At 46.3% G+C, this 12,906-nt stretch overlaps 1 pseudogene; it reads right to left on the bottom strand.

Moving 5' to 3' along the window:
* Positions 1–5: 5 nt before the first annotated feature.
* Positions 6–1,322, bottom strand: LOC139046030 (17S U2 SnRNP complex component HTATSF1 pseudogene; annotated as a pseudogene).
* Between the last annotated feature and the right edge of the window lie 11,584 nt (positions 1,323–12,906).

Below are 12,906 nucleotides of genomic sequence, written 5' to 3'. Positions count from 1 at the left end.
CCTCTTCATAATCTTTTTTGAGGCTCTTCATTTGAGGTTCTCCTCCAAGATGGTGTCTTCAGACTTTTGGAACTGCCTTCTTCAGACTCTTCAGAGCCATGTTCTTTAGCATCTTTTTTAGAAGGATTTTCTTCAAAATCTCCCCCATCTTCTGTTACGTCAAATATCTTTCCACGTGTAGGTTCTTTAAATGCCATGTTAGTTACAGCTTCTTGAGCATTCGTCGTGTGCTAGGATGTTCTAGAAATGTGTTGCTTTAGAAGACCGGCTCTTTGAAGCAAAGATGGAATTTGAATACTGACTGCCTCTGTTGGCCTCGGGGCATTAAAGAAAGCCTCCGTTCTCTTAGCCTTTCCTCCCTTTCCCTTGGCATCCCCTCAGCCTGGTCCTCTGTAGTCCCACCCCACGCTTGGACAGGGATTGGTGTCCACCAAGCCACCTGCTGTTGAGGGTTCAAATACAAGGATCAGCTTCTTCTGCATTCCTCAAGGTCACAGAGGTTACACCATCTGGGTGTTTATCAAGGAGAAGGAGCTTCCCAGTTGGCCCACACTTTGCATACTCTCCTCAGAGATTTCCTCTGACCTCGCTGAGCACCAGCGGGCCATCCTCAGAATCCACAGGATGGGACATCTTTGAGGATGACGACTCCCTCGTTCGTGGCGTGCTCAGGATGGTCCAGCAGTCCAGCTGCTGTTATTACAGAGACACTTCTTCCTGTGCTGCGGGCACCTCTGCTTTTCTGAAGCCTCACGTTCTCCTTAGTTGGAACTCGGCAGCCTCAATGTGCAATTTCTACCTTCTAATTTCATCTCCATCCAAAAGTTCTAATGTAAGACCCACAGATTCTCTCTTCAAATAACTGCAAAGCCCATCCCCTTCAAGATTTCTTTGGTTATCTTTGAGAAGCTTGACTTTAGCTTCTGCCTGAGGATCTCATAATTATGACAAATTAGACAGAAGGCATGAGGAAGCCTCCACTGTGATGTCTGGAGGCAAACCAGTCACGTGACATTTGTATTCCTATCTTCAACGTGAAGCCTCTTGTTCTCTCCTCTTTTTGAGATCCGCGGGTTTGGGAGTTTCTGTTCACAGAGGTTTCTCAGCATTACTAGCATCATCTATCTTTTCAGTAGAGCCAGACTTGCCATCCTTGAGGAGCCATCCTTAGCCTGATATATGGCAGTAAAATCTTCAGTGATCTTGGGGAGCCAAGCCTTCTTGCCCAGGGCTGTCAGCTGGCTACTGCCTGGGAGATTGATTTCTCCGCTGGGGCTCTCCTGGGCGTCGTCACCCTGGATGTCTCTGTAAAGTTCTTGCATTCGCAGCTGCTCATCAGACGCCTCTTCCCATCCACGTAGTTGCTGTCCATGTTTTCTGCCTGGCTCAGGAGCAGGGCCTGGGCGAGCAAGGAGGTGCTGGCTCGCTCCGCCTGGCCTCTGTGTCACCAGTCAGGTCTGAGGCCTGCTGTCTTTGTATTCTAACTCTGCCCTGCTCTGCTTTCTTTTGTGGCAGTATTTCCTGAACATGCCCTGGGCTGCTTTTTCCCAGTCAGACTCTGTCTCTGGACTCCCTCAAGCTTTCTGATCCCTGGAGAATCCTATCAGCTGTCTTCCGGGCACCTCAGATTCAACGTTGCCATCATTTGGGTTCATCCTTCTACTTCCCACACTCTATCACTGTCCGTTACTTCAGTAAGAGGCAGGAACATTCATTCAGTCATATTCCTGAGTCAATATGCATATCACAACCTATATTCCACGAGCTTAATCAGCAAGCCTTGGGAAGTCAGCAGTCCCCTGACAGCATGCCCTCGTTCTCGCCCCGGTCCCGTGACGTGTCGGGGTTTCTACACTGAAACTATACCTGGCATCTGGTTCTTACTTCAGGGCCATCCCACCTAAAATCGCCCATTCTTTCCTCTTAAAGAAGACATCTCGATTATAGACTAATAGACTAATGACTAATCAGCCCATGCTCACACATAACTATGGTTTCGTGCACTTGGTATTTTTTATAATGTGGGCATGCTGTGACTCAGCTGTGGCTGTCAGAGGCCTTAACACAGTCGAGCACATTGACGCTGGACTTAAATTGAACGTTATTTATCCACATCACCAACCATAAGGTGTTATTCAGTCAAGGGACTCAGGACATACGGAAAAGTTCACATAGGTACATACACGCTACTAAGCAAATAAATAATTTCCTTAGCAACCCCCCAACCCCCCATTAAACCTTACACTGCGCATATTTACTACGACCTTACCAAACCCCAAAAACAAGACCAAATACACAAAACTATGTAAAGCCTAATTCTCACACAATAGCACTCACACTAAAAACCTACCCAACAATCTAAAAGGACCCCCCCACTGATACCAACATGCTACTTTAATCAATAAAATTTCTGTAGACAGACACCCCGCTAGATCTGATTTCTCAAAAAATCCATTAAAATAACCCAACACCCAAACCCCACCACCCACCCTAAACTGAACTTGTTAATGTAGCTTAATAACACAGAGCAAGGCGCTGAAAATGCCTTGATGAGTATTCTTACTCCATAAACGTATAGGTTTGGTCCCAGCCTTTTTATTAATTGCTACTAAAATTACACATGCAAGTATCCACTTCCCAGTGAGAGTGCCCTCCAAGTCACACCCAACGATTGAAAGGAGCAGGTATCAAGCACACTAAAACAGTAGCTCACAACACCTTGCTTAACCACACCCCCACGGGAAACAGCAGTGACAAAAATTAAGCCATGAACGAAAGTTTGACTAAGTTATATTAAATGCGGTTGGTAAATTTCGTGCCAGCCACCGTGGTCATACGATTAACCCAAATTAATACAACCCCAGCGTAAAGTGTGTCAAAAGATATCATCACAAATAAAGTTAAAAGCCAGTTAAGCTGTAAAAAGCTACAACCAAAGTAAAATAAACTACGAAAGTGACTTTAGTATCTCTGACTACACGATAGCTAAGGCCCAAACTGGGGTTAGATGCCCCACTATGCTTAGCCCTAAACCCAGATAATTTACCACAACCAAGTTATTCGCCAGAGTACTACTAGCAATAGCCTAAAACTCAAAGGGCTTGGCGGTGCTCTATATCCTTCTAGAGGAGCCTGTTCTATAATCGATAAACCCTGATAACCTCACCAACCCTTGCTAATGCAGCCTATATACTGCCATCTTCAGCAAACCCTAAAAAGGTACTAAAGTAAGCACAAGTATCCAACACAAAAACGTTAGGTCAGGGTGTAGCTTATAGGATGGAGGGAAATGGGCTACGTTTTCTACTCTTAAGAATATAAACGTTCACGAAAGTTTCTATGAAACTAGAAACCAAAGGAGGATTTAGCAGTAAATTAAGAATAGAGAGCTAAATTGAATCAGGCCATCAAGTGCACACACACTGCCTGTCATCCTCCATAAATATTACAAATCATAATTTAACGTAATATCATGATCCAAACATTTAAAAGGAGACAAATCATACCTAGGTAAGTATACCGGAAGGTGTGCTTGGATAATCAAAGTGTAGCTTAAATAAAGCATCTAGTTTACACCTGGAAGATTTCACATAAAATGATCGCTTTGAACCAAAGCTAGCCCAAACAACACCCAAGTCAGCTACTTCAAACTATTTAAATAAAACATTCACCAAACTACTAAAGTATAGGAGAGAGAAATTTTAATTGGTGCTATAGAGAAAGAGAATGATGAAAGAAATGTTAAAAGTACCAAGTAGCTAAAGCTTACCAAAATGATTTAGCTAGAATAATTTAACAAAGAGAACTTAAGCTAAACATCCCGAAACCAGACGAGCTACCTACGAACAATTTCAAAGAACCAACTCATCTATGTTGCAAAATCGTGAGATTTATAGGTAGAGGTGAAAAGCCTAATGAGACTGGTGATAGCTGGTTATCCAATGACAGAATTTCAGTTCAAATTTAAATTTACCTAAAAAACCTTACAATTCCAACGTAAATTTAAATTCTAATCTGAAAAGGTACAGCTCTTTAGATACAGGACACAACCTTCCTTAGAGAGTAGGAATAAAATATATTCACAGTTGGCTTAAAAGCAGCCACCAATTAAGAAAGCATTCAATCTCAACAATATATTTATCTTAATCCCAATAAAAATCAAGCCAACTCCTAACTTTATACTGGATTATTCTGTTGACACATAGAAGCAACATTGTTAATATGAGTCACACCTGGCCAAGCTTCTCGTGTTGCTGGACCTACCTCCTCCCCGTGTTTCATTCACCCACTGTTCCATCTGCAAGTCTACCACGCTGGTCCAAAATACTGCCTTTTTGCGCCGGGGTTATTTCAACAACCTCCTAAGTAATCCTCCCTTGTGCACTTTGCCCCTCACAACCCATATTCTGCAAAATGCTTAGAGTAATCTTTAAGCGCGCGCACACATTTCACGCCACTCTTGAGGCTTATTAATTCTTCAAAGGTTTCTCATGCTCTTAGATGTCCAGAACTCTTGAGCTGGGCTGTGAGGCACAGCGTGTGACCCTGCCTCCTGTCCAGGCTCTCGGGCTCCCTTCTCCCCTCTGTGTCTACATCCCAGCTGTGCCTGACTTCTTCCCACTCCTGCCCAGGACCCGTGCCCGTCCTGCTGCAGGGCCTTGGTCTAGGCCGCTCTCTCTGGCAGGAGTGCTCGCCCCACTTCCTCACACTTGACGTGCCCCTTCCAATCCACTTGTTTAAGGAAACCCTTTCCTGTGCCTTGTACTTCTCCTGGCTTTAAAAACCTCTCTGTGGTATTTTATTTATACAAGAAACACACAAGGACATTCTTGTACATGTTTCACACGCTAGACCATCTGGTTAACGTTTGTCTCCCTCACTAGACTGTCGGCTCTGTGAGAGCAGTGATGGGACCAGTCTTGTCTAAGCTGTGTCAGTGCAGGGCAGCAGCCATGCCCCGAGGTGCTCCCTACATATTTGTCGGAGAGCTGAGGTCTGCACCCTCCTCACAGCCCGCCCAGGGCCCCAGCCAGAATCCCGGGCACCTGTCAGCAAGACAGTCACAGCCCTGTGCTTGAGTGTGCGTCCCTGTGAGCACCAGGACTTCTGAGCGACTGGACCTTACTGCTCGCCCCTGGTTCTCTTCTGCTCCTGTGCTTGCAGACACCAGCCCTGGGCTCTTGATGGGGGCTTGGAGTTTGGGGAGGACATGCAAGGACAGGCAGCCGCGGGAGGAATTCCCTGGACAGCCGCCTGCCTTCTCTTCACTGAGGACTCAGGGATGCACTGGGGCAGCGCAAACTCGCCTTCTCCCTCCCGCTCAGCGGGCTGCAGCTGCAAGAGCGTGGCCGGTGGACAGGGAGCAGCCCCAGCCAGGAGAGCCTCATCCTGCGGTCCTTGTGGGGTGGCTGACCCCAGAATGCCTCGAGGGGGAAGCAGATGCCACTGCCCGCTCTCTGAAGTCACCAACTCTAAATGTCAAAGGGCAGATTCTCTGACCAGCCAGGAGACGCTGCCCCTTCCCACGGCGGGTGAGAGGAGAGGACTGGCAAATTCAGAGGGAAGGCTCCTCGCTGCCCTCCCAGGTTCCTGAAGCCTGACTTCCCGCGACAACTTGAACTTGCATGTGCCAAGGTTGTTACTTCCACCTTCCAAGCAAAACTGTTCACATTTCCAGGACCGGGACCTTGTTACATCTCGTGGGCTCCCATAGCACCTCGCACCCTGTTATGTTGACTGCTGATTTTGAAAATCTTATAGCTGGAACACTTAAAATGAAAATACATTCAGCATCGGCAGGGCAGTGAGAATTGCTGTTAAAAGCAAAAAATGGAAATGAGTGCAGCCATATGTGTGTCTAAGGCAGGAGCAACATTTTCTTAGGAGCCTGGGGACTCTGGTTTTTGTCTTTGTTTTGTTTTGTTTGATTAGTGGCAGGACCAGAGAGCATCCTGTCTTCTTTCTGACTTTTAAACTGATGAAGACATTGGGGTTGTAGCCTCGTGCTTAAAGCAGGTGAATGTAGTCATTAGTGAAGGACCCTCAGGTGTGCATGAGGGCTGAGCTGAAGAGGGCGAGAGGAGGCAGGACAGGCCCCTGGGAGGGGCTGCAGGCCTCGGTGAAGATTGCTGTGCCCCGGGCTGGGTGTGGAGATGCACGCAGCAGAGGAGTCTGGGGGAAGGCCTGGTGGGGTCCCAGGACAGATTAGCTTTGGGAGTGGGGAGAGTGAGGAGTCAAGACTCCTCAGCCCAGTTGGAGGGCTGGCTGCCTGGCGGTGGGGAGAGAAATGCCGTTCACCGAGGTGGAGTTCCGGGGAGAAAGGTTTCAGGAAGGAAGGCAGGCTCCGCTTCAGACATGTTTGCTCAGAGGGGCCTGTGCAGCAGCCAGCAAGGGGATCTGGTGGGCATCTGGATAGAAAGACATGGAGCACAGGGCAGGGGTCTGGGCCGGGGGTGAAGATATAGGCGTAATGTGTCTAAGTGGTATTGGTGAACGTGGCACTTATGGGTTACCCACTGGCGGAACTGTCAGGGTTATCCACATGGAGGTGGAGAGAAAACCAGGGAATGGACGAGATCTCCTCGGGGCAGCCCAGAAGCTGGGGAGGCTGAGGCCCGAGCCCTGGGCCACACCAACACTGGAGGGGCAGGGACCCGAGAAGAGACAAGCAGGAAGGGCAGGCAAGGAAGTCAAGGGCGTGAGTACCGAGAAGCCAGGAGTGGCTGTGCCGAGATCGCAGAGGAACATGGGGGTGACAGTGCCCTTGCACAGACGTCCCTGGGAGCTGGGGCTGCATGACTGTGACCGTGTACCTGCCTCCAGGAGCTGTGAGTCTCCATAGCACAGGGCCTTTTTGGATTCAGAAATTCTCTTTGGTTATGCAGAGTTAGGTCCCAGAGCCTAGCTTGGGTGGAGGTTGGTTAAAAAGAAAGAGAAAAGAGACTTGTGTTTCTCAATGTAAGAAAGGTGTCAGGGACTTTAGAGTAGTTCCTGGCAGCTCAAGAGTGTGAGAGAGGGAAATAGGCACAGGTCTCAAGAGGCTGACATGAGCCCCAGAAGACAGGGCAAGAGGGGGATGGAGGGAGGAAATGGTGCATGAGCTGTTCAGTGGTGGGGACTGTGGAGGACCGTAGGACAGCCGGCCAAGCCCAGGCAGCCCTCCACTGTCATACGTGTGCTCAGGCTATTTTGTTTTGCCCTCAAAGGAAAGTGTTGCTCCAGACAAGACTAGAGGGCTGGAGATGGCTCGGATTGCCCAGCACCAGGCCCTTTGCCTGGGACACTATTAATGGCTCAGTACTCCTGACAGCAATCTGGCCATAAATAACAGGAGTGTAAGCACAGCTGGCCCTTTGACCAGGCAATTCCAGTTAGAGGGATGTATTCTAAGGAAATACATAGAAAGTGAAAGTGATTTTCTAAATTAAATGTGGTTTTTTTTATTAGCAATGCTAGTTACAATACTGAGTAATAATGGCTAACATGTATTGGATGCTTGGTGTGCACCAGGGGCTGATAGGGATTCTTTCCATGGGTCGTTAGCTCATGGGATCCTCACAGCACTCCTCTGAGTAGGCAGCATTGCTCTCCCCATCTTACAGATGTGGAGACTGAGGCAAAGTTAGGCTAAGACACTTGCCCGAGGCTCACAGCTGTGGAGAGAGAGGCAGATGTGGGATTTGAACCAAGAGCATCTGGTTCCTCTCTGGAAGCAACCTAAGTGTGTGTGATGAGGGTAATGCCGAAGAACACCATGGCCACCGCTGGGCTGTTAGGATGGCGCGTGTTGTGAACTGCCGTCTTCGCTCGTCCCACCTCTATTCCCATTTCTTCTCATAGCAACAGCCTGATTGGGAATCATGCCCTTTCAACAAGCCACGTGGTTTTCATAGGGGTGACACCTCCCCAGTACCCAGGAGTGGCACTTGACAGACATGACCAACCAGTGTTCCATGCTCCAAAAAACCCAAGCCAGGCAACGAGACTAAATTCAGAAATTCACTGATCTACTGGGAAAAGGAGATTTTCTTGCTTCTGAACTAGGAGCTGTGACAATGTAAGTTGGTCAGGGGCCATGACATAGAGAGCGTTGCCTGCAAATGAAGGCAACACTGGCTAAAGCTCATCCAACTTGTATAAAGAGACAACTTCCCAACGACATCCTTTGAACACCTGGATCTATCCTTGCCTGAAGCTGGAGCTTTATTCTTGAGTTCTTCAGTCATGTGAAGCAATACATTTCCTTTTTTACTTAAATGGTTTTATAGCAATTGCAACTAGAGCAATCCTAAATAATTCTACAAGCATAGTTAGTATCTGTGTGGAAAAATGAAATATTATGCTGAAAACAACATAAATGAATTTTGGAATATGATCATAATGTGAAAACATACATAGAGGTGTATACAATTAGAACAAATTTATAGTAACATGTCAGATTCTTCTTTTCACCAAATGGGTTAAGTATATAGTGTCACATGAACAAAGGAGGAGGGTAAGCTGAAGAAGAATCTGCCATCATGGGGCCCTAAGGGAGCAGCAGAGGGCAGCACAGAGTCCTGGGTTCAGTAACTGCCAGTGACTGACTGACTGGCCTTGAACAAGCTGGTCAACCTCTTTGGACCTCAGTTTCCCGTCTATGAATTAAGGAGAACTTGGCCTCCTATACTTACCCCGCCTGATGTGCAATATTCCAATAGGCCCTCAGTCCTGTCGTGTTGCAGTCTTTTCCCTGAGGTCCCAGAAACAGGCTAAAGTGCTGTCGGGATCCCCCGTAGCCCTGGGTGGCCCTGACTCGGCTGTGGACGCTAGTACGTCTGATTTCTATTTGCCTCTCACTTGCTTTCTGTAAACTGCATGTGTTGCATGCAAATTCATTCCGTCATTTGTTCCATTAAAACATATGTGGACAGTTTATCAGAAATCAGATCACGTGTCACTTGAACTGCTGAATCGCTGATGGAAGGACTGTATTTTGTGCTGATTTCTCCCGGCATGGGCTGGGAGTCTGTAAGATTTTATTACGATCTCCATTTTACAGACAGGTAAACTGAGACTTACAGAGTTAAGTAACTTGGCCAGAGTCCCACCACAAGTAGCAGAGCTGAGGCTGAAACCAAGGCAGCCTTTTCCAGAGTTTGTGCTTGGAACCACTCAGGTTAAGGCACCCTGTCGGGTGGGGGTAGAGGGCAACCAGGCACAGAGGCCGTTCTTTAAACCGACCCTCAAAGACCTACCGGGGAGTTCATAGTGGGAAAAGGAGAAATCTGAGCTGGAGCTTCCTGCCCCACAAGGGCGTAATGCTTGGGGGTCGAGGATTCTTTTGCCAAGTATCTGTCTGAGGTGGAAACCCCACCGAGCCTTTCATTTCTGCTCTGTGGCAGATGAGATTTCTGAAGAGCTCTCCTGCCACGAACCTGCCAGAGGCCAGAAAAGTCACAGCACAGTTTTTTTCCTATTGATGTTTTTTTTTTTTTTTGAGGAAGATTAGCCCTGAGCTAAAATCTGCTGCCAATCCTCCTCTTTTTGCTGAGGAAGACTGGCCCTGAGCCAACATCCGTCACTGCATACTTTTAGTGCATGGCTGAGACTGTGAGACACAGAAGTGTCCAAGCACCTCCCAACCTTCCTCTCCCCGCCACCCACCCACCAACCTTGCCCCCAACGACAAAACCCTAACTGGTGGCTGACAGCAGAATGGTAAGCAAATGTGGAACCTTAGGTTGCTTCAGGGTCTAATGCCGATATCTATACTGTAGCAAAAAGAGCGAGAGACCAGGTCTTGGGTCTGTGCGATAGAGGCAGCTGAATTGAGAAAGCTGGTAGAAAACGATGTCTGCCTTTAAAGGGACACAGGAAGATCACCTATCCCCATCTCAGCTCTGGGTAGGAAATAATCTCTCTTGCATTGTAGAATCTTGGAATGAAATTTATTCTACCCACAACTACAGAGTAAGGGGAAGTCTAAAGAAATTAAGTGGCCCCAAATGATGACAACCCTTGGTATAGGGTTGTCATAAACATAAATTTGTTCTGGAGAAAAACGTCATCTAATGCCTGCCATGATTAAGATCAGCCTAATATAAGCCACCCAAAATTACCAAACACACGAGGAAACGAAACGTGACTGAGAATAAGCAGAATCACCACGCAATAGGTTTCATCACCCATGAGCTTCAAATCCTGGCATCATGAGATACATAACACAAGATAACGATGTGTGAAATGTTTGAAGAAAGAAAAATAGACTCAAACACTGAGCGACATACAAGAAGCGCTCCAAAGTGACCAGATAGATTCGAAAAATAACTCAGTGAACAGGCTAAACAGTGGATTAGACAAAGATGGAGAGAGAATTAATGAACTAAAAGATCTGAGCAAATAAGGAATGAAAGGAAACGATCAAAGACAGACTGAAGCACGGAGAATAGAGTAAAAAGACCTACTGTATTTTTAGTTGGATTTCTAGAATGAGAAAATGGAGAGTGCCTTACTTCCAAAAGTATAATAGCTGGGAACTTCCCAAAGTTTATGAAGGGTATGAAGGATACTAGTAGTTAGATTTAATAAATACCACATATCTCAAGCAGGATAAATAAAAGAAAACCTATACCAGACATAGCATAGTGAAACTGCTTGACGCAAAAGAAAAGTGGAAAGAATGGACAGATCACCTACAAAAGAACAACGGTTTAACTGACAACTGATTTCTCAATAGCAAGGGCAAAAGCCAAAAATAGTGAAATAGTATCGTTGACATGTTGCAAAAAAAGAGAACTATAAATCTGGACCCAGACTGCTACATTTAATGATGCGCACAAAGGTTTCATGATAAATGATTGATCCGAATGGTAAATAACTTCTGTGAATTAGTGTGGTTAATATTTTCCACAAGAAAATCAAATCTTCCTAAGTCTTCAAAGGCTGTTCTGAAGATGCCTGGCTTCGCATTTCCATGATACAATCTGTGACTTCAGGGAACAGATTCTCCACTTATGATTATTATTATTATTATTATTTTTCTTGAGGAAGATTAGCCCTGAGCTAACTGCTGTGGCCTCTTTTTTTTTTTTAAGATTTTATTTTTTTTCCTTTTTCTCCCCTAAGCCCCCCGGTACATAGTTGTATATTCTCCGTTGTGGGTCCTTTTAGTTGTGGCATGTAGGATGCTGCCTCAGTGTGGCCTGATGAGCAGTGCCATGTCCATGCCCAGGATTTGAACCAACGAAACACTGGGCCACCTTCAGCGGAGCACGTGAACTTAACCACTCAGCCACGGAGCCAGCCCCCAATCCTCCTCTTTTTGCTGAGGAAGACTGGCCCTGAGCTAACATCCGTGCCCATCTTCCTCTACTTTATACGTGGGACGCCTGCCACAGCATGGCTTGCCAAGTGGTGCCATGTCCGCACCCGGGATCTGAACCAGTGAACCCTGGGCCACTGAAGCAGAATGTGAGCACTTAACCACTGCACCACTGGACCGGCCCCATGATTTTTTTTTTTTTATTAATTTTTTTGCTGAGGAAGACTGTCCCTGAGCTAACATCTGTGCCCATCTTCCTCTGCTGTATATGTAGAGGCCACCACAGCGTGACTTGCAGAGTGGAGCTAGGTTTGTGCCTGGGATCCCCTGCAAACCCCAGGCCACCAAAGCAGAGTGCGTGAACTTAACTGCTACGCCACCAGGCTGGCCCCCACTTATGACTATTTTTAATCATAGAGTTATGTTTTCTTCCACTATTATTAGCTTTTTCTTTCAGGAAGTAACGAGACAATTTATGAAGAAAATATTCATTATATTTAACACTTTAACTTCATTCTTGAGAATTTATCCTAAGGAAATTATTTTAAAATCACCAGCAAGTTATAGTATTTTTTAAATGAAGAAAAGAATTCTAAATATGGGTTTGATTAAGCAAATTATGTTGTATCACTTTGATGTAACAGTATAAACCTGACAGAAAAAATATGTGGTGTTATGCACAACTTATAAAACCTCGTCATGAAAAGTGTTTTGCATAAGAAATAGGTAAACCAGGCCTATAATTGTCAAGAACTATGCAGGTTCTAGGATTTTACCCCATTTGTAAGCTTACAAATTAGCCTGTTACTTTCTGTTTCATGGATGCTGGCAGAAGACATGAACTTCTGGATCAGAGACAAAAGACTTTATTATTCACAGCAAAAGCATTAGCTAGAGCTTATCATATTCTTCTGTGTTGGTTCCCCATGGCCCCCGAGTCCATCAAAGCCAATGCAGAAGGCCCATCCTGGGCGCCTGCACACGCAGAGGACTGTGTTACGGGAGAGGAGCACTGAGCTCGGGAGATTCACTGCTTTTATGGAGAGCAGACGCAAGCCTGCTCTTCCTGGGGAGAGGAGCTAACTCATCTACTGAGGTTGCCACTGCAAACACAACCCTAAGAAATAGCCCAGCAAACGGCACTCAAGCATTCTTGGCATACTTAGCAAGAAGTTGCAGGGAGCTTAGCGCCCCCAGTGGACTGCTTTCTCAACAGCAAAGTAAAAACTAGGCATAAGGCATGGAGACCAAAAAAAGCATGAAAAAATAAATATTATCTTGTTAGTGTGGTGATATTTCTTTAGCACTGTTCTTTGCTCTTGTGATCTAGTAGGTATGTATGTACATATATTCATATACAAGCACTGGGCAGAAAACACTGTCCAATATTAGTTTTTGGAAGACTAAGGAAGGAAATTCTTCCCTCTTCCTGCGGCTGCCATCTCTGCTTCTTTCCTTTGTCAGAGATGCTTCCCGGGTTCTCCGGGTCCTTCCTCCAGATCACAGGGAGTACATGTTCAGCTCTGAATGTCCCACGGAGAATGACAACTCTACACATCTGCACGGGGAACCCCTGTGAGCTCCCAGTTCTGGGGGCTCTCATG

The sequence above is a fragment of the Equus asinus genome, chromosome 8, assembly GCF_041296235.1.
Source record: "Equus asinus isolate D_3611 breed Donkey chromosome 8, EquAss-T2T_v2, whole genome shotgun sequence".
Classification (NCBI taxonomy): domain Eukaryota; kingdom Metazoa; phylum Chordata; class Mammalia; order Perissodactyla; family Equidae; genus Equus; species Equus asinus.
Note: the sequence above shows the minus strand (reverse complement) of the source record. Positions and strands in the feature narration are given on the sequence as shown.